Below are 23169 nucleotides of genomic sequence, written 5' to 3'. Positions count from 1 at the left end.
GTTGTACATAACACGTGGGCTAAAGCATATTACAGGAAACTCATGTGATTACAGGATGAACTCGGGCTAACGCCCTCGTCATCTGCAATCTTCACACTCGAGTCTTGTAATATTGCTTTTATCCCACTAATTATGTAAATAACTATTATATCACCCATCAGATTTGATTATGAGCACTCCCAGCTCCCGCATTTATCCAGAACGATTTGTAAAGATTGATCTTGGTAACAATACTCTTTCCGATATCTTTATATTTTTCGTTGTTACCAAAAATTTGTTAAGTGAAAGATAAAACTTTGTGTTTGGTCAACTACGCCGATGCATTATTCATCGTGAGTACCGTAGCGCTAGCTAGCATTATCTTTTTCAAGCTAGAATTGCACCAAGAAAAAATTTGAAGGTCTTGGAGACATTCTCAGAATCTAAAGAAATTGCGCTGCGAAAAAGATATGTGTCAGCTATTGTCTTTTTTCGTATTATCACGATGGTCACTCTCCATTTTGCATTTTCTTATGACAACTTAGAAAGGAACTTCACAAGAAAATGTGGAATTGTTTTATGTTTTGGGATGTAGTGCTACAGAACCTTGGATGTAACCGTGAAAACATCTTTATTTGGATACCAATTGATGATTATAATCTTTACGCTTTGAGTGTGATTCAGTTGAAGACTGTGGCTACTGTTGTGTGTATCTTAGCCATATTAGTCGGCGCAGAAAGACTCAATAATAAGGTAAATGGCCTTATTACCCGAGTGATTTTTTTTTAAATTTCTAAAACCGGCTGAGTAAATATCGATGTCACAATTTGGACATAATGGATTGGTTCGTTTCATCCGATTCTCAACAACAAGAGTCAATTTACTTAATTTTTGTTAATGTCCACAACTCTTATACGACTGTAGTGCTATTGTTGTGTACACGTCGGTAGTAATAATGTCTCTGGATAGCAACCGTGATGTACAAAATTGCATGATTTGCAACTTACACTCAAATTTTGACCTCTGGCGCTACATGTTGCCAATTCAGTATTATTGTCCCCATTCGAAATATTTCTTTTCCATCAAGCCTTCCTGCAAGGCATCAAAACGTTCTTTATATGGTTTATCCATATTAGTTCTCTTATTGGTGGTTCCTTTACTTTCTTACATACTCAATTTTTCTTTGGCCTGTCAGACCAAACAATCTTTTTGCTACATGTTCTTTTTAGATGAATTATACATCGTTTGTGGTATTGGACTTTGTATGGTGATTCTTCTAACTACAAAAAACCAAATACGAGAAATCACTTGTTGGTTGCAAATTTTCGAAAATCGCAAATTTTACCATCTAAAGAGCATCATCCATGGAAGTGACGTAAAAAAATTCAAATTCTATAGAAGATTATCCGCTTTGAATATAGTACTAAATTTTATGTTCCTTCCCGTTTGTATAATTTTTTCATATGATTCTTTACCATCAAGTCACGTTAGAAAACTCGCCATAGCGTTTTGTTACATATTTCAAATAAGAATGATTTTAGAAATAATCAAACGAATTTCCTTGATCGGTGCTATTTTGAAAGCTTTTAAAACATCTATCCGGACATGTTTCATGAATAGATTGTCCACTGGTTTAGGTCCCAGAAATAAATGTCTAATGAACGTCTTCAAAAAATATCAAACTTTTGTGCGGGAACTTAATACAAACATCGCCACATTTATGCAATATGTGACTGTTGTACTTTTTTTGTGGTCGACAGTGCATATTTTAATGCTGATTTTTTATACTTTTATTTTGATAAAATACAACGACTTTAACTATCCTTCCATGGGAGTAGTTCTATGTAGAATATTGAACGCTGGGATGGAAATTTTGATGCTTATGGTTCGAGCTGAAGAAGACATTAATAGAAAGGTGAGTTTTTTTTTGTGTTGTATTCGAATGCTAATGCTAACAACAAATCTAATAACATTTTATGACATGTGAATCTTATTCTAGTTGTGTAATTGTTTCCTTTAACACGTACACTTCATATTTTGTTCATCGTTCTACAACTACCAAACCACTAGCGAGTAAGTTTCAGAACGATAAATATTTTAAAAAGTAGAAAAAAATCAAATTTAGTAATTATGACGTATACGCACTGGTTGAACCTGAAGAGAACTGCCACAACCATTACAGGAATTTTAATTATCGCAGTTTGTGCAGAGGACAACTTGCAAAAGAAGATATGCCTATATGAATTTATTTAGCATTTATTAACACGAAATCAAATTGAAATTAAGTAACTAATAAACAGCAGTTAACAATTATGTGGACTTTTAGCCTAGTTAATTGTCCAATTTTAATTTTATCTTCATTATTGCTACTAACTGGAATTATGAGTATTGCCTCCGTTGAGAGCACTCATTGCTCAAATTAAATTACGCTTCACGCTTGCATAAAGATGGAAACGTCCCTTTTGTGTACTCAACTTGTCGTTTAAAGATCCTCCGCTAATTCATGAGCAAACGAAATTGTATTTCTTGTACTTTCTATGCAAAATCAAACATATATTGATTTGTACCACCTAACAAATTTTATTATGAGCACTCCTAGCCTCAATATTAAATATTGATAAATATATACATAGATACATTTTATCTAGAACAATTTGCAGAATTTCTAAACTGGGAAAATTCTCGATGGATTGTTATTCGTTACCAAAAATTTGTCAGGTGGAGACATTGTATTTGATCAACTACACCCATGCATTATTTATTGTGAGTACCGTAGTGCTAGCTAGAATTTCAAAAGTAAAAACTCAAGACTGAAATCTGCACCAAGAGAAAATTTTACGTTCTTGGAGACATTCTCAGAGATAAAGAATCTACACAAATCCCGTTGCGAAAAACATGCGGGTGAACAATTGTCATTTTTCTCCTTGTCGTGATGGTCATTTTCTATTTTGGATTTTCTTACGACAATTTAGAAAGCAATTTCACAAGAAAATGCGAAATTATTTTATGTTTTGGAATCCAGTGGTGTGAACCCTTGAACGTAATCGTGAAGGTTAGAATCATCTGCTACTCTTACTGAACTCTTACTAGATTCACTGAACCAATCGCTATCTGCTACTCTCAAGACACATCGCTGTAAAAGCCTTGACTTGGAAATTTTCTTTGTTATGTTTTTTTAGCTTAGCCGTCGGTTCTAACATATGAACGTTGATGAAATTTATGACGATGTCGTTCACCGTTTGTTGCTTGACGTCTATTTTATCTCTAATTTTGAACATCTTCACTTGGATACAAATTCAAGATCACAATATTTACGCTTTAAGTGTGCTTCAGTTGAGGACTGTTGTGGGTATTAGTCTGTGCAGAATGGCCCAATAATAAAACAAGTGACCTTATTACCAGAATATTTTTTATTTCTAAGAAGGCTGAGTAAATATCCGTAACATAATGGATTGGGTTCACTTAATACGATTCTTTTCAATTACAGAGTCAATTTACTTATTTTTTGTTTTATGTCCGCAACTCTCATACGACCGTAGTGTTAGTGTTGTGTACATGTCGTTGATAGTAATGTTTCTGGGTAGCAACCAGGATGTACAAAATTGCATGGTTTGCAACTTACAATCAAATTTTGACCTCTTCCGTTACATTTTGCCAATTCAGTATTATTGTCCCCATTCGAAATATTTCTTTTCCATCAAGCCTTCTTGCAAAGCACCAAAACGCTCTTTATTTGGTTTGTCCTTATTCTTTCTCTTCTTGGTAGTTCCTTTACTTTCTTACATATTCAATTTTTCTTTGGCCTGTCAGACCAAACAATCTTTTTGCTACATGTTCTTTTTAGATGAATTATACATCGTATGTGGTATTGGTTTTGGTGTGGTGACTCTTCTAACTACAAAAAATCAAATACGAGAAATCACTTGTTGGTTGCAAATTTTCGAAAATCGCAAATTCTACCATCTACAGAGCATCATTCATGGAAATGACGTAAAAAAATTCAAAGTTTATAGAGGGTTATCCGTTTTCATTATAGTAATAAATAGTGTGTTCCTCCCTTTTTGTTTTGTTTCTTCGTATGATTCTTTACCATCAAGTTCCGTTAGAAAACTTGGCTTATCTTTTTGTTATGCCATTCAAATAAAAATGAGTTTAGAAATAATCAAACGAATTTCCTTGATCGGTGCTATTTTGAAAGCTTTCAAAACATCTCTCCGGATATGTTTCATGGATAGATTGTCCACAGGTTCAGATCCCAGAAATAAATGTCTAATGAACATTCTCAAAAAATATCAAAGTTTTATGCGAAAACTTAAAAGAAACATCGCCACATTTATGCAATATGTGACTATCGTACTTATCCTTTGGTCAACAGTATATATTTTAATGCTGATTTTTTATATTTTTATTTTAATAAAATACAATGACTTTCATTGTCCTGCCATGGGATTGGTTCTGTCTCGAATGTTTAACGCTGTAATACAAATGTTGATGCTTTTGGTTCGAGCCGAAGATGATATAAATAAAAGGGTGAGTTTGTTGTTTTTTTCGTAGTTGTGTTAAATATTGATCAGTTGTGGAAGTAGTAATTAAATTACCGAAATGAAAGCATATACTAAGGACAACGTAGCATTGTATCTACCCCACCCATTACATTTTCTTAGTTACCAATCAAATAGGTTGTTAAGACGATCTGATTTACATAGAAAAAAATTCTGACATTCGAATTGTCTTATTGACAATTTATTTTTTAAAACCTAAAACAATAATTGTGGACTTAACAGCAAAATTCTAACCTTAACTTTTTTGCGTGCCAAATGTGTTGAAAAAATGAAAAATTGTACAGATTGAATGTGGCTTTGATTCTCATTGGTCAATTTATGTTGGCGGAGCAGATAAAAAGTTATAACAGCAATGCTATAATAACATTAATTACGAATAATAAACATGAAGTTTATTCTTTTTGCGTATTTGTTTTCTTTAATACCTGCATTCTTTATTTTGTACATCGCTATACTACTGCCCAAACACTAGTGAGTAATTTTTAGAATGATGAATATTTCAAAAACTGGAAAAAATGAAATTTAGTGTTTGTGACGTCTGCGCACTGGTTGAACTTGAACTGAGAACTACCACAACTTGCAAAAAAAGATAAGCCGATGTGAATTTATTTATAATAATCTACTAACACAAAATCAAATAGAAATTAAATAATTATTAATTAATACTCGTAAACGGAGTTAACAATTAAGTAGACTTTTATAGGCCCGCCAGTTAAAGTTAACTGTAGGTTAAAATATACGAAAACATTGTTATAACAATAGGTAACTAAAGTAACAAAGTATTTTAACCTACAGTTAACGTTAACTGGCGTTGGTGAATACGGCCGTAAGTCTAGTTATCTTCATTATTGATGTTAACTCGAATGATCAGTTTTGTCTTCGTTGAGAGCATTCGTTACTCAAATTAAATTACGCTTCATGCCTGTCTAGAGATAGAAATGGCCTTTTTATGTACCCAATATGTCGTCTAAGGATCCTCCTCTAATTCATCGGCAAACGATAATAGTTATTTTAGATACGAATATAAGTGTAAAAAGTTATCCTTTATTGCACGAACGGGTTTTAAAGTACGAGTATGTATGTATTTTAAAGAATGTGAGTGCAACAAAGGAACTTTTTACACGTATGTCTTACAACATTTTATCAAAGATCGTGAGATCATCGCACCGGTTTCAACATAAATTTGTTTAAAATAATTATCATTGATTCAATATTTTATGAATAACCAAAGTCGTTTGAGAACCACGTCGTTTAACAACCTACTTCTAAACAATGTTTCCAACAAATTGTATTGTTGTATTCTGACAGTTCTGTGCCATAAAAGCATGCACTAAAAGTTTTATCCCTCGATTCCGTTAGTTTCACTAAACGTCAGGTTTGACAACGATTTTTAGTGCAAAAAGTGTCTACTTTTTACACCATCGTAGATAAATTGTATTTCTTGTATTTTATGTCTAAAATTAGACATATATTTGTATGTACCACCTATCAAATTTGATTATGAGCACTCCTAGCCTCAATATTTATCTAGAACAATTTGCAAAATTTCTAAATTGGGAAAATTTTCGATGGATTTTTCCTCGTTACCAAAAATTTTGTCAAGTGGAGACATTGTAAGCAATTGTCATTTTTCTCCTTGTCGTGATGGTGATTCTCCATGTTGGATTTTCTTATGACAACTTAGAAACGACTTTTACACGAAAATGTGAAATTATTTTATATTTTGGAATCCCGTGGTGTGAAGCTTTGGACGTAACCGTGAAGATTAGAATCATCTGCTACTCTTACTGAACTCTTACTAGATTTACTGAACCAATCGCTATCTGCTACTCTCAAGACACATCGCTCCAAAAGCCATTTGGATACAAACTGACGATTACAATCTTTACGCTTTGTGTGTGGTTCAGTTGGGGACTTTGGCTACTGTTGTGAGCATCTTGGTCATATTAGCCTCCGCAGAATGGCTCAATAATGAGGCAAGTGACCTTATTACCACAGTATTTTTTATTTCTAAGAAGGCTGAGTAAATATAGGTAGTTTTAACATAATGGATTGGTTCATTTAATACGATCCTTTTCAATTAGAGAGTCAATTTACTTATTTTTTGTTTATGTCCACAACTCTTACACGACTGTAGTGCTAGTGTTGTGTACACGTCGTTAGTAGTGATGTCTCTGGATAGCAACCAGGATGTGCAAAATTGCATGGTTTGCAACTTACAATCAAATTTTGACCTCCTCCGTTACATGTTGCCAATTCATTATTATTGTCCCCATTCGAAATATTTCTTTTCCATTAAGCCTTCCTGCAAAGCATCAAGACGTTCTCTATTTGGTTTATGTCTATTATTTTTCTTCCTGGTAATTCCTTTACTTTCTTACATATTCAATTTTTCTTTGGCCTGTCAAACTAAAGAATCATTTTGCTACATGTTCTTTTTAGATGAGTTGTGCATCGTATGTTGTAGTGGTTTTTGTGTGGTGAGTGTTCTGACTACAAAAATCCAAATACGAGAAATCACTTGTTGGTTGCAAATTTTCGAAAATCGCAAATTCTATTATCTAGAGAGCATCATCTATGGAAATGACGTAAAAAAATTCAAAGTTTATAGAGGATTATCCGCTTTCGTTATGGTAATAAATTGTGTGTTCCTCCCTTTTTGTTTTGTTTTTTCATATGATTCTTTACCATCGAGTTACATTAGAAAACTGGGGTTAGCTTTTTGTTACGCGATTCAAATAAAAATGAATTTAGAAATAGTCAAACGAATTTCCTTGATCGGTGCTATTTTGAAAGCTTTCAAAACGTCTCTCCGGGCATGTTTCATGGATAGATTGTCTACAGGTTCAGGTCCCGGAAATAAATGTCTAATGAACGTCTTCGAAAAATATCAAAGTTTTATGCGGGAACTTAATGCAAACATTGCCACATTTATGCAATATGTGACCATTGTACTTTTCATATGGTCGACAGTGTATATCTCAATGCTGATTTTTTATATTTTTATTTTGATAAAATACAACGACTTTCACCGTCCTGCCATGGCATTGGTTCTCACCAGAGTGGTGAATGCTGTAATACAAATTTTGATCCTTCTGGTTCGAGCCGAAGAAGACATAAATAGAAGGGTAAGTTTGTTGTTTTGTATTCGTAGTTTTCTCAAATATTGATCGGTTATGGAAGTAGTCATTAAATTATCGAAATGAAAGGATAATAACATTAATAACTAATAACAACACTAACAACAACACTAATAACTTTGTATGACAAGTATGAAGTTTATTCATTTTGTGTAATCGTTTCTTTTAACACAAACACTCTCTTATCTATTCTGTACTTGGTTTTAGTACCGAGTAATTTTCAGAACGATGAATTTTTTAAAAAGTAGTCATAATCCCGACGCTGCAGATTGCATGAGGTGCACTTTGCAGTCGAAACTAGACTTTTTTTCTTACACCTTTCCGGTGCAGCTTAACTGCAAGCACTCCAAATACCAGTTTTCGCCAACGCCTCGTGTCAGAACTGTCAAAAACGCTGAAATACTGGGTTGGGTAATTCAGTTGACGGTTTTCATCTGTCTAGTTGTATCCTGTTTGCGCGAGTCCTCATTGTGTCAAAATGAGACATCATCTTGTCTGGTTTTCATTTCGGATGGACTATTCATTGTTGGAAGTTTGGCCGTGATGTTCATAATTCTCCTAAAAGTGGAAACTCTGCACCAGGAGATGGCTTCATGGTTACACATTTGCGAAAATCGTGAATTCTATAGATTGGGAAGAATTATCCAGGGAAGTGACGTTAACAAATTCAAACGTTTCCGAATTGCCTCCGATTTGCACTTGTTGATACACGTTTTCGTGTATGCTATGTATTTATATTTCTCTCCCAGTGATTCGCCGTGGAGCTTAGCGAGGAAATTGGCGATTTGTTCCTGCTACAGTATGCAAGCGAGAGGTGTCGTAGAGTTGTTTAAGAGAATTTCTTTTATCGGAAGCATTTTCAAGGCTTTTGAAAAGTCGCTCGAAACTGTCTTGACCACTTCTCCTCAAAACCGATCCTTGACAGATATTTTTCGAAGATATCAAAGTTTTGTGCAAGTCATTAATGTGAATCTGGCTTTTTTTATGAAAACGATGGCACCTTTGCTCTGCCTCTGGTCGCTTAGCTCAACTGTTTCCCTCATTTTGAACGTCTACATCTTGATCAAGTACACGAACTACAATGTACAGAGCATGATTTGGGTCCAGTTTAGATTAATTTTTGTCATTGTGGGAATTGTGACAATTTTAATTGCAGCTGAAGACTGTTTAAAGAGAAAGGTAAGTTTTATCTCTTTGGATTCTTTGGAATTTATATTTTATCACCCAAAATATCAATCACTTCAAAGAAGGTAGGATAGTGATTGGAAGTTTTTTCAAATCGTTCAGTTGGTTTAATGTAAGTTAGCTGATGCACTTTGAAAGTAATGCACACTGTACACTGTGATGCAGCTTTGTTTATAATTTCCACGAGAGTGGGTTAAATTATAACATTAAATCCTATTAAAAAATTTGACAGCTTTTATTGGATTTGAAGCATAAACAAAATAGTTATTTGTGTATCAAGGCCAAAAAGTGCATCTTTTTTGTCCGAGTCTGGGTTTTCTGGCCGAGGCGCAGCCGAGGCTCGAAAACAGGGGAGCATAAAAGGCAGTTTTTGGCAGAGGTGCACATTACATTTTTTAAGCGACCGCACGAATTACAGAACAAAAGACATCAATGGAAAAATTACAAATTTATTTTGTATCTACCTTTTTCAAATAGATACATTTATTAATACATATTAACAATTTTTTTATAGTATTTCTTATCAGCTTGCCAACGCAACTAGAAATTTACTATTTGCAACACAATTACTTATTTACATAATTTATGGTGACAGGAAAATTATCGGTTTTGTCGGTTTCGTTGGCGTCACGGTCAGCGTCCGAAAAATAGTTACTTTTCGTCCGCTTGTCAGTATGTAACATTATCGTTTTTATTAGGGTTGCCTAAAAAAGTACTTGTATTTTTTCAAATCAACTTAACATAATATTGATCAACTGTGGAACTAGCAATAATGTTACTCAATGAAAATACTCATTGTCATTGTATTATTGTACGACAAAACACATTTACTTAACTACGAAAAGTAATTCCATTTCGTAATTGTTGATATTAAGACAAATACAAATAATTTGTGCCACATTCTAGTACTGTTCACATTACCAGTGAGTGAATTTCATAACGATGAATCTTTTTAAGGGTGGTCAAAATTCTGCCGCAGATTGTCTGAAGTGCAATTTCCAGTCGAACTACGACATTTTTTCTTACATATTTCCGGTGCACTTCTACTGCCAACATTCCAAATTCCAATTTTCCCCAAAGTGTCGTGTCAAAATTGCAAGAAATGCCCTTATAGTGGGTTGGATAATTCACTTGGCGGTGTTAATCTGCCTAATGGTGTCATTTCTGTCCGAATTCTATTTGTGTGATGACAAATCATCTTGCTTCGTTTTAATTTCGGATTACGTATTTATCATTGGAGATATAATTGTGACAGTTATAATTCTCGCAAGAGCGAAAAGTGTACATCGCGAATTTAATTTGTGGTTGCACATTTTTGAAAATCGCAAAATCTACAACTTGGGACAAATTATCCACGGAAGTGACGTCAACAAATTCAAAATTTACCGAATGGTGTCTTTACTCAATTTTATTGTGAGTCTTTTGATGACACTCTTCTATTTCATTACTGAGTTGCATGTCAGCTTTGCAAGAAAATGTGTACTTTCTTTCTGCACCACGTTTCAAGTGGTAGGTGTTTGCGAGTTCTTTAAAAGAGTTTCTCTAGTTGGGGCGATTATGAAGACTTTCGAAGAGTCGCTCAAAACTGCGTTGATTCTTCCTTTTTCTCAACATCGCTCTTTGATGCATAGTTTTCCAAAATACCACCACTTGCTGCGAACCATTAATGCGAATCTAGCTCTGTTTATGAAGACGATGGCGTCTTTGCTTTTCATTTGGTCAATTACCTCAACTGTCTCCATGATTTTCAACATCTACGTGTTGATCAAATACACCGATTACGATCTACAGAGCATGATTTTCATCCAGTTGCGAGTAGTTTTCATCATTATGGGAATTTTCACCATTTTAATTGTTGCCGAAGACTGTTTAAACAGAAAGGTAAGTTTTACATGTTTCAAACTTATATTTTACGACCAACCTTGAACCAAAAAGGGGTCTAAAGTAGCTCACTGCGGTATACCCAACACAGTATTGTATTGTATTGATCGGTATTTTTTCCAAATCATTCAATCCAATTAAGCCCGTAATAATTTATTAGCCTGTTTCTGTTAAACAAACAACTTTATTTTGTAGCAGTCTTCTTCGGGTCAGTGTTTTCTTCGAATCAGTGTTTACAGTGATGAATTTCTTTCAAACCTCATGCGCTGATTGCATGATGTGCATTCTACAATCAAAATACGATTGTTACCGCTACATTTTTCCGATCCGATTTTGTTGCAAACACTCCAACACTAACTTCTCTCAAAAGCCATGTTTTAAGCTTTCCAAAATTTTACTGACCCTCTCTTGGATCCAGTATGTTTTGATCTTCATTCCTGTCGCTGCGTATTTTGTTAACTTACCTTCAGTGTGCCAGCGAGACCAATATTTGTGCGTGTTTTTAATTTCAGACCAAGTCTTTGGTGTAGGCAGTTTGCTTCTGGGAGGAACCATCTTGTTCAAATTGGAAACCCAAAGACAAGAACTCGCTTTTTGGTTGTCACTTTTCGAAAATCACAACTCTTACAATCTCGGGCCAATTATTTGCGGAGATGACCTCAAAAAATTTCAACTCTATCGACTGTTGTCCAGTTATAGCTTTCTGGTGGAGGGTATTTTGTCATTTTTAATTTATTTTTATGCACTTGAGAACAACCTGCCGTGGACTTTTCTCAAACAAGCTTCTCTTTGTTTCGCTTGCAGTTTGCAAGGAAAGGGTCTTTTTGAGCTGAGCAAAAAAATCGCCCTCATTGGTGCCATCTTGAAGGCTTTTCAAACATCCCCTAAAACCACCCTAATTAATAGATCATCTGTTCGTACAGTCTCGAAAAGTGAATCTTTGATCGATGTTTTCAAAAAATACCAACATTTTATTCGCACTTTCAACTTGAATGTTGTTCAGTGTATGAAGTCTATGACAACTGTATTTTTTCTGTGGTTTGTCATCTGGACTGTTATGATGATTCTAAACATTTACATCTTGATCAAATACTTCGATTACAATTCACAAAGTATGATTTGGATGCAGATCAGAACCTTGTACGTTATAATAGGAACTGTGACAATTTTGATTCAAACCGAAAACCGTATAAATAGAAAAGTAAGTTATTTATATGCATGTTGCATTTTTTTCTTTGTTTTTTTTTGACAATCTATACAACAAATAATACCGGACCTGTAAGAGATTCTTGTAGGATACAATCCACATAGATCAAAATACTCTGTTCTCAATTAATTTCTCAAAAATAACAACTCTAACTACTTCATCGACCTACTTAAATATTTATTAGTCGCATGAATTAAGCTCAATTAAATGAATTAAATGGTTGGCTTTCATCATTACGTCGAAATGTTTTCCAATATGCTTTCAACTCAGTACCCCTGATGTGGTTAGCAAGTCCTAAAATGACTTCCAAGAGCGACCCCACTGATTGTATTTGGTGCAGTTTGAATTCCAGTTACGACCTCTTCCAGTATTTATTTCCAGTGCAGTGCTATTGCAGCCACTCAAGATACAATTTCTCCAAGAAACCTTGCTGCAAGATTTCCAAAATAGGCTTGACTTGGTTTGCTTCGTTAATACTTTTTTTTATCGTCTGCATAACTAATTACTTTATTTATGCACCGATGGCTTGCGCTAGAGAAAAATCCTTATGTGTGGTCTACATGACAGATGAATTTTTTGTTGTCGGTAGTTGCATTTTGCTACTTTTGGTGGCCTGCAACGTGAAAACCCAAGAAAGTGAACTGAACACGTGGTTGTTCGTATTCGAAAATCGAAGATTCTTCGGCCTTGGACCCATAATCCAAAGAGATATTGCCGATAAAATTAACAGAGCTTCCTCTATGTTTACTGTACTGGTAAATTGTTTGATGTTGTGTTTGACATTTTCTTATTCGTACGACAATTTCCCGGGAAATATTTTGCGAAAGATGACGATTTGCCTTTGTTACGCTTTTCACACAAAAGGAACTTTTGAAGTGATTAAGAGAATTTCTCTGATTGGTGCGATGTTGCAAGCCCTTGAGACATCGTTGAAAACAATGAAAATGACAAAATTGTTTCTGTGTCCTAATACTTGCCTCACTACCAAACTGAGGAGATACCAAAACCTGATTTGTGTGATTAACAGTGGAACGCAGGTATATATGAAGGTTACTGCTGTTATGCTCTCTGTCTGGACCATTATGTTGGTCGTCACGTTGATTGTCAATATTTACGTGTGGATAGACCATTGGGATTTTAGTGTGGGTATACTAAGTGTGTTGCAGCTCAGAACTTTGGTTACCGTTTTGGGAATTGTAGTTATTGCGTTCGCAACTGAAAACAACGTAAACAAGAAGGTAAGATGATTTGATGGCGTTTCAAAATGAACTTAGTTAAAAATTTGTAACAGAATCAAAATTGGAAATAGCTTGTTCAAAATATTCCAACAAATCGTTTTTCCAATTTTCCAAACCGCAATTCGCCTTTCATTGTTCCATTTTTGATGATCCTAGTAATCTATCTACAGTAAAAACGTTTTAGATGTGGATTGTCAAACTCAAGGTTGCTTAAAACTGAACGTTAATGAGAAATCTGTCATAAATTCTACGTACCTACCTTATAAGCGCGCCTAAACTCTGTTTCTGAGTCCGATGCCGCTAGGCCATAAAACAACCGAAGCGCTGACAGATTCCAGTGCGTCCAAAACATTTCATGACAGGAAGGCGTAATTCTACTCAAACTGCTTAAACGTTTTATTCTACGATGAAAATTTCCCATTGCATGAGGTGCCACTGTTGTGGCTCCTAGTGATTCTCATTTTCCCTAGGCCATTCTAGTGGTATTAAAATGTTACAATTCAACTTTTTGGATTTCCTGCTCTAAAGTCTATCACCCTAAATGGAAGATCCCATCCAAACATCATCATTCATCATGTTTTCTCACTCTTACGCCCGCACACAGCGTGCAGAACAAGGATGGACAGTTCGTTAACGAAAGAAGAAACTTGCTTATGCCGGTGTTAAGCGGTGATTTTTACTGATTTATGACAACCCAGGTTTATGCTTTACCGGCATCGAACTTAGAAATGGAGTTTAGTTACTTTTCCTGGTAGTGCCAACTTAACGACAAGTCCCCAATCCATTTCTATACTATAACGTTCCGGCAATATCTACTGTCAGTACGTCAAAATGACAAATCTCCTTTAGGGGCGGTCAAAATTTTGTCCACACAGCTCAAAATACTCTGTTCCCAATTAATTTCTCAAAAATAACAACTCTAACTACTCCATCGACCTACTTAAATATTTATTAGTCGCATGAATTAAGATCAATTAGATGAATTAAATGGTTGGGTTTCATTACGTCGAAATGTTTTCCAATATGCTTTCAACGCAGTACCACTGATGTGGTTGGCAAGTCCTAAAATGACTTCCAAGAGCGACCCCAGTGATTGTATTTGGTGCAGTTTGAATTCGAGTTACGACCTCTTCCAGTATTTATTTCCAGTGCAGGGCTATTGCAGCCACACAAGATACAATTTCTCTAAGAAACCTTGCTGCAAGATTTCCAAAATAGGCTTGACTTGGTTTGCTTCGTTAATACTTTTTCTTATCGTCTGCGTAACTAACTACTTTATTTATGCACCGATTGCTTGCGCCGGCGAAAAATCTTTGTGTGTGATCTACATGACGGATGAATTTTTTGTTGTCGGTAGTTGCATTTTGCTACTTTTGTCGGTCTGCAACGTGGAAACCCAAGAAAGTGAACTGAACACGTGGCTGTTCGTATTCGAAAATCGAAGATCCTTCGGTCTTGGATCCATAATGCAAAGAGATATTGCGTTCAAAATTAACAAAGCTTCCTCTGTGTTTACTGTGGTGGTAAATTGTTTAATGTTGTATTTGACGTTTTCTTATTCGTACGACAATTTCCCGGGAAATATTTTGTGAAAGATGGCCATTTGCTTTTGTTACGCTTTTCAAACAAGAGGTGCTTTCGAAGTGATTAAGAGAATTTCTCTGATGGGTGGAATGTTGCAAGCTCTTGAAACATCGCTGAAAACAATGAAAATGACTAAATTGTATCTGTGTCCAGATACTTGCCTCACCACCAAACTGAGGAGATACCAAAACCTGATTTGTGTCATTAACAATGGAATGGAGGTATATATGAAGGTTACTGGGGTTATGCTCTCTGTCTGGACCGTTATGTTGGTCGTCTCGTTGATTGTTAATATTTACGTGTGGATAGAGAATTGGGATTTTAGTTTTGGTACATTGAGTGTGTTGCAGCTCAGAACTTTCGTTACCGTTTTGGGAATAGTAGTTATTGCGTTCAGAACTGAAAACAACGTAAACAAGAAGGTAAGATGTTTTGATGGCGTTTTAAAATTAACTTAGTTAAAAATTTGTAACAGAATCAAAATTCGAAATAACTTATTGTGTGTTCAAACTACTCCAACAAATCGTTTTTCAAATTTTCCAAACCACAATTCGCCTTTCATTGTTCAATTTTTGATGATTCTAGTAATCTATCTATAGTAAAAACGTTTTAGATGTGGATTGTCAAACTCAAGGTTGCTTAAAACTGAACGTTAGTGAGAAATCTGTCATAAATTCTCGGTATCTGTCTTATAAGCGCGCCTAAACTCTGTTTCTGAGTCCGTGCCGCTAAGCCATAAAACAACCGAATCGCTGACAGATTCCAGTGTGTCCAAAACATTTCATGACGGGAAGGCGTAATTCTGCTCAAACTGCTTAAACGTTTTATTCTACAGTGAAAATTTCCCATTGCATGATGCACCACTGTTGTGGTTCCTAGTGATTCTCATTTTCCCTAGGCCATTCTAGTGGTATTAAAATGTTACAATTCAACTTTTTGGATTTCCTGCTCTAAAGTCTATCACCCTGCCTGGCATCTTCCAAACATCATCATGTTTTCTCACTCTTACGCCCGCATACAGCGTTCAGAACAAGGATGGCCAGTTTGTTAACGAAAAAAGAAAGTTGCTTGTACCGGTGTTAAGCGGCCATTTTTACTGATATATGACAACCCGGGTTTATAACTTACCGGCATCGAACTCAGAAATGGAGTTTAGTTATTTTTCCTGGTAGTGCCAACTTAACGACAAGTCCCCGATCCATTTCAATACTATAACGTTCCAGCAATATCTATTCTGTCAGTACGTCAAATTGACAAATCTCTCTCCTTAGTCTTCATTGTAGTATCTAGTGGTTCACGAGACATTGACAACTATGACCATCATCCATTATAACTTCTCTTATGACACTCTACCATAGAGTACTCGTACTTTGAGGAAGGTCGCTGTTGTGAATTGCTACGTGTGTTGTGTTTCACTTGATCTCTGATCTTAATCGCTTCTTTGATTCTCTACTTTGATCACTTCAGTGCAGGACAGTGCCCACCATTTTGAAAATTTGATAAATCCACTGAAGCTGCGAAATATCTAAGTAAAACTTGTATTATGACGTCAATACGTCCAATATCATCATTTGCTTGATGTTCTAAACAATAAAACCCATTACAACAACAACAATTAATCTTGTTTGATTAAATTGTCTTGTTATTAATTAGAAACATGACAGTTCCTCCACGTTAGTGTGGCCTGATGTGTCCTCCAGTCATGAATATGTCTGCGTCATGCTTAGTGTGCACTTTTCATATATCGTACAGTATTTTACACAAAATATTTCCAATTCAAGGTTACTGTCAACACTTGAAGAACAACTATTCACTGAAGCCTGTTTACAAAATTTCTAAATCGTCTTTATGTCTAACTTTAATAATGACCGGTGTCTCCACAGTTCCGCTATTTTCGTATTTCCCACTTTTGTCCGGCACATGTCCAAGAGAAAAATCTCTGTGCTTGATGTTTCTGGCAGATTTACTGTTTAGCCTTGGCAGTTTCATACTAGTGATGACTCATCTAATCAAACTCAAAACGTACGAGAAAGAGGCTAATGCGTGGTTGTTTCTTTTTGAAAATCCAAACTTGTACTGTTTGAAAGAGATTTATTCCACAAACGAGAAGAAAGGCATCAAAATTCGACGCCAAATTTTATTTTCCGCATTTGCGTTGGTTAGTTTCGTCATGGGTGTATTTAACTTGTACTTTCCATACGACACTCTACCTTTGAACTGGTGCAGAAAATGGAGTGTTATCTACTTCTTCTTCATCCAGTATTTCGGAACCATTCACGCTAATCAGAGAGTTAGACAAACTGGTGCTATCCTGAAGGCTTTTAAAAAATCTATCAAGGCCACGTTCACTAGAAAACTGTGGGGTAGGATAAGCAATTCCGATTTTGCTACAACTTTGAAGAAATACCGCAATCTTATTGCCGTTACCAATCTCAATTTTGCATTGTTAATGGAACATCTGTTGATTACTTGCTTCATTTTCACTCTCACGTCGCTCGTTTGCCTGATTCTTAATTTTTACATTTTGATTAAGTACCTGGACTACGATCCAGTATCTTTGGTAGTGCTTCAGTTGAGAACGGTGGCCACTATTTTTGGTCTCGTATCTATTACTGTCGACGCCGACAGGAACATAAAGGTGAGTCATAATTTTTACTTATTTTCTAATTGCAAAGTGTTCGTAGTTTTATTTACGTAGTTTACTTACGAAGCGGATTCTGAAGTAGCAATTACTGACATTTCTATGTGTAGCATTTACAAATGTTTTTTGGATTTGTAATTTTTTTTGTCCGATACCTCCCTAAAAAGTGAGTCTGTATCCATAGTTACCAGTGAGTGAAGGTTTCTCTTTCGTTCACTTCACTTTCGCTCATCGTTTTTCGCTCACTGGTTTTCATTCACTCGTAAATTTTTCTAATTCCTTCTGATAACGTAATTTTGATTTTTAGACAACATATAACCCTTCATTATCCATTTTTACACAACCACTTTATTGACGTTACAGAACTTTGTTTATTTTGTATTTTATGTTTTTCCATAGCAACAGATCCGTCCAAAAATGTGATTTATTTTTATTTAAAATTTTGAATACAAAGGTACAGACTCACTTTCTAAGGAGGTATCGAACAAAACCAAATACAGCACTCGAGAGTAAGGCGGCTTTCGTTCACTGCACGCAATTCGCGTGAACGAAAGCTTTGCCTTCCTCACTCTTACTCTAAATAACTATATATTAATTATTGGTAGATAAATAACCGTCGTTAGCGCAGCTAATAGAGTAACAACTTTATCAATTTAATTCATATCTCAATGTTGGTAGCCAGGTATTCGTCAAGCAACGCGACATTCATTTGATCTCTCTCTTTTGAAACTCTTAATCAATACTTCACGACCTGAAGCGCTTTTAATTGTCTCAACAATTACTCTCACCCAATTAAATTGTTTCCTAATTAATTAGACATTTGGTGATGCAACTGTTTCTACACTATTCAATGTTCGTCGATAACCATGAAGGTGATCAGTGACCATCCTTCCTCGTGTTTGGTGTGCACTTTACACGTAGAGTACAGCTTTTTGCATAAGTTGTTTCCACTTCAAGGTTATTGTCAACACTTGAACAACTCTTCAGCGAGACCCATCTACAAAATTTCTAAATTGTGTCTATGTCTATCTTTGGTAATTACCGGTGTCTCCACAGTTCCATTGTTTTCGTATATCTCTCTTCTGTCCGAGACATGTCCAAGAGAAAAATCTCTTTGCTTGATTTTTTTGGCAGATCTGCTGTTCACCGTCGGCAGTTTCGTATTGGCGGTGATTCATCTGATCAAAGTCAAAACGTACGAGAAAGAAGCTAATGCGTGGTTGTTTCTTTTCGAAAATACAAGTTTGTACAGTTTGAAGGAGATTTACTCCCAAAACGACAAGAAAGAAGTGAAGATGCGACGCCATATTACATTTTACACTTTGGGGTTGGTTACTATCATCATGAGCATCTTCGTTTTCTGCTTTCCATACGACACTCTGCCTTTAAGCTTGTGGAGGAAATGGAGTGTTGTCCACTTTTTCATCATTCAATATTTTTGCACTGTCCACACTATTCAGAGAATGAGATTAATTGGGGCTATTTTGAAAACTTTTGAAAAAGCTGTCAAGACCGCGTTCTCCAAAAAAAATCAGGATGGAACGGACCACTTTAATCTTCATTCTACTTTGAAGAAGTACCGTAATTTCATTGCCACTGTTAATCTTAATTTTGCTTTGCTGATGAGACATCTGTTAATTATTTTCTTCATTTTTGCTCTCACTTCGCTCGCTTGTTTAATCGTCAATCTTTACATTTTAATAAAATATCTGGATTACGATCCAATGTCTTTGGCAGTTCTTCAATTGAGAACAGTCTCCACTATTTTCGGTCTCTTATTTCTAAGTGTTGACGCTGACAGGAACATCAAAGCAAAGGTGAGTCCCATACGATTCTTATTATTATTATTCTACTACTGTAATCAATTGACAGTCGTCTGTTCACTTAACTAAATTATTGAGATATAAATAACCATCGTGAGCACAGTAGCAATTACAACTCACACCTGTTAGTATGTCGGTGTTGGTAACAATGAATACTTCAACTAACCGCGACATCTGCTTGGTCTGTCTCTTGATAAATGTCACAACTTGTCAAAACGAAACGTCAAGCTAATTTTAAAGGTTTTATGTTCGACTGTGACAAATATAGATGGTTTATGAGTATGACGTTATTTTGAGGCCATAAACTACCACTTTATCGGACTAGTCCGATAATTTTGTTTACTTTTTATTATTCCAAAAAATAAATACTACTATAACAAATAAAGTCGCAAACCTGCTGTCATTCTACATTTACCTCATAGATGTCACTGTTATTTTTTTGTAATTAGAACAAATAATGCAGTCGAACATAAAATATTGTATGCAACTCGTCCATAATGATGCTTTATTGGACTCTTCTATTTATGGCCTCGCTCGTCCATAAACTCGACTCGTCCAATAAAGCATTAGGTGCATTATGGACTTATTACATAAATAGCTATTAAGCGATTTGAAGCCCTTATGGGGCTCGTCGAACAAAAAAAAAACTTGTATTCAACTCGTTCGTGTGTAAAATGGGCTTTTTTTGGCACTCGTCGGCTCGTTTCACTCGCGTTTTAAACTGGCCCACTCATTACAAAAAAAAGTCCAATTTACACACGAACTCGTTAAATAAACTACTATTGTTTCACTGTCGATCGTTATAACAATTACTATCATTTGATTAAATTACCGTTTGATTAATTAAGAAGTTGATAAAACCGTCGTCAGACTAGTCAGTATATTAGTTGATGGACATGAGAGAGACCACTGACAAGTCCTCCTCGTGTCTGGTGTGCACTTTATACCTCGAATACAACCTCTTGCAAAAGCTGTTGCCAGTTCAAGGTTACTGCAACCACGCGAAACTCAACTACTCGCCCAAACCAGTCTTCAGAATTTCCAAATGGTGTCTTTGTTGCGCCTTGATATTCCTTGCGGTTTTCGCCGTCCCCTTAATTTCCTACTTGTTCTTGCTGCCAGTGACATGTCCCAAGGACCAGTGCCTCTGTTTGATTTTCCTAGCGGACTTTTTCTTCAGTCTCGGGACTGTCATTCTGGTCTCGACCCATCTCATCAAAATCAAAAGCTACGAATACGAATGTAACGCGTGGTTGTTTCTTTTTGAAAATTCTCATTTGTACAATGTGGACGACATTTTTCCGGAAGATGAAAAGAAGAAAATGAGAGTTCGGCGTTATTTTACTTTTGCTCTCTTCGGAATTGTCGGTACAGTGATGGGTTTTTTCGTTTTTCGATTTCCTTATGACGACTTGTCTTTGAATTTACTGAGAAAGTGGAGCCTTGTCCATTTTTTTATTCTTCAGTGTTTCGGTAATATCGAAACTACTCAAAGAATTAAAATGATCGAAATAATTTTGAAAGCTTTGGAAAAAGCTCTTCAAAAAACAATGACCAGGAGATTATTCGGCGGAACGAACGATTTCGACATCAGCTTTGCTTTGAAACAGTACAGAAATCTTATCACCGTCACCAATCTTAATTTCAGTCTTTTGATGAAGTATTTCATGACGATCCGTTTTACTTATACCCTCGCATCCATCATTTGCCTAATTTTCAACATTTACATCTTGATTAAATACCTGGACTACAACGCAATCCTCTTGGGAGCGCTTCAACTAAGAACAGCATCGACTATTGTGGGTATTTTGTTTGTGGCATTTGACGTCGAGATGAACATCAACTCGAAGGTGAGTCCAAACTGTAAATTATTCCTTTCTGCTTTTATATAATTACAGTACAAGTACTATTACTGTCATTAGGAGTAATTTAGTTGCTCTCTCATTTAACTAAATTGTTATGAGAGTGATGAGCGTTGTTAATGTAATTTCGCATTAGTACCGTTGTTGGCAGCCATGGCCACGTCGACAAGTTCTGACCTTTGCTTGGTCTGTCTCTTTTATTCAAAATACAACTTCTTCGAAACCGTTATTCCAATTCACGGTTGTTGCAAACATATGCAACCCAAAATTGTGACCAACTCTCATTTTAAAATTTCAAAATTTTGGTTTTCATTCAACGTTGCTCTTGCAGCCTTTCTGGCTTTTTCCTTGTGTTCCGACTTTGTTTACGTACCCGAAATATGTCAAAACGAAACTTCTAACTGCTTGATTTTTGTCGCGGATGAACTGTTTGGTGTCACCAGTGTACTTTTTATTTTAATCATGCTTTGTAGCCTAAACGTTTGCAAGGATGAATTCAATTCGTGGCTGTTTATTTTCGATTATAGCAAACGCTACGGTCTTGCGCAGATCTTTTCAGTGAAAAATATTCGACAGATGAAACTTCGCCAAAATGTTGCTATGGTGTCGCTCTATTTATTAATCATGGTTGAGGCGGTATTACATTGTTTCCGTTCTTTTGAAGACTCGCCCCTTAGCTACGTGAGAAAATTTACAATTATCATGTGTCACGGTATCCAGAGCTTCGGTTTATACAGTTGTACTCAAAAATGTAATTTTATTGGTGCTTTGTTCAAAACTCTGGAAGAATCAGTAAGAGACACTTTAGTCGGCAGATTGTTGCCGAAAAGTACAGCCAAGAACAATGTTTTGAAAAACTCTTACAATTTTTTTGACCTTATTAACAAGAATATTCACTTATCAATGAGCTATATGTCGCGAATTTGTTTAATGTGGATTATGACATCAGTGACTTCCTTAATTCTCGTTCTTTATATCTTCATTAAATATCAAGATTACAGTGTGGCCACTTTGAGTGCGCTTCAGATAAGAACCGGCGTTACAATTTTGGGAATTATATTCCTCTTGGATGAATCAGAAAATGCGCTTAATGAAAAGGTGAGTCTGATTTTTTACATTTTGTTTTTTTTCAACATTTGCAAACGAAATAGCTATTTGTGTATCAAGGACAAAAAGTGCATCTTTTTCGTCCGAGTCTGAGTTTTTTGGTCGAGGCGCAGCCGAGGCTTGAAACAGGCGAGGACAAAAGGCACTTATTTGCAGAGGTTCGCATAAAAATTTTTAGACGACCGCACGAACTAAAAAGCAAAAGACATCATTGGAAAAATTACAAATTTATTTTGTATCTACATTTTCCAAATAGATAAACATATTAACAATTTTTTTATAGTATGTATTTGTTATCACTTAGCGGCTTGCCAAGAAAACTAGAAATTTACTATTTGCAGTACAATTATATATTTATATAATTTATGGAGACAGGATGATGATCGGTTTTATCGGTTTCGTTGCTAATTTACTAAACAGATCAACAGATGGCGCCACGTAAGCGTCCGAAAAAGTGTGTCCGAAAAAAGTTACTTTTCGTCCGCTTATGAGTACGTAAAATTACTATGTTCATTAAGAGTCCGTAAAAAATTAGTTTTTGTATCCATCATTACAACACATTTAACTTTCAAGCATTTTATAGTTCGAATTTTAATTTTTGCTATGGTTCGCTGTAAAGCATTTTGGAAATTCTTGCCTCCTTCGTTCTTAAAAGTAAAAGTTTTGGAACTACTCTGCAGACCACAATCAATACCTCATAACGTAGATCTCCCTGTAATAAAATTTCTTGTGCAACTTCCGGTGGTCATAACAATTATTCTCATTTGATTAAATTGCTTCTTGATTAATTAGGTAGTTGGTGAAACTATCTTTAGCCATTCAGTGCATTAGTTGATGGCCACGAGAGTGCACATTTGGAAAGCTTTAGAAAAAGCTTTTGAAACAACCCGATCAGAATAAACGACTCCGAACTCAGAATCGCTTTGAAAAAATATAAAAATCTTATCAGCGGTACCATCA

The 23169-nt window shown here is 35.6% G+C and overlaps 1 protein-coding gene across 2 annotated transcripts in view; it reads left to right on the top strand.

Annotated features, from left to right (window-relative positions):
- LOC138135342 (uncharacterized) overlaps window positions 1–23169 on the top strand; it is a 104027-nt gene that overhangs the window by 18351 nt on the left and 62507 nt on the right. Inside the window, exon 1 of one of the 2 annotated variants that reach the window (XM_069054053.1) lies at window positions 15037–15198. The exons of the other annotated variant lie outside the window; for it this stretch is intronic. The gene's annotated coding sequence lies outside the window, so the exon portion shown is untranslated. Of the gene's footprint in view, window positions 1–15036; window positions 15199–23169 lie in introns of those variants that run through there. 2 annotated transcript variants of the gene reach the window in all.

Source organism: Tenebrio molitor, chromosome 1 (genome assembly GCF_963966145.1).
Source record: "Tenebrio molitor chromosome 1, icTenMoli1.1, whole genome shotgun sequence".
Lineage (NCBI taxonomy): Eukaryota > Metazoa > Arthropoda > Insecta > Coleoptera > Tenebrionidae > Tenebrio > Tenebrio molitor.
The sequence above is the reverse complement of the archived record's forward strand: the minus strand, read 5'-3'. Positions and strand labels throughout refer to the sequence as shown.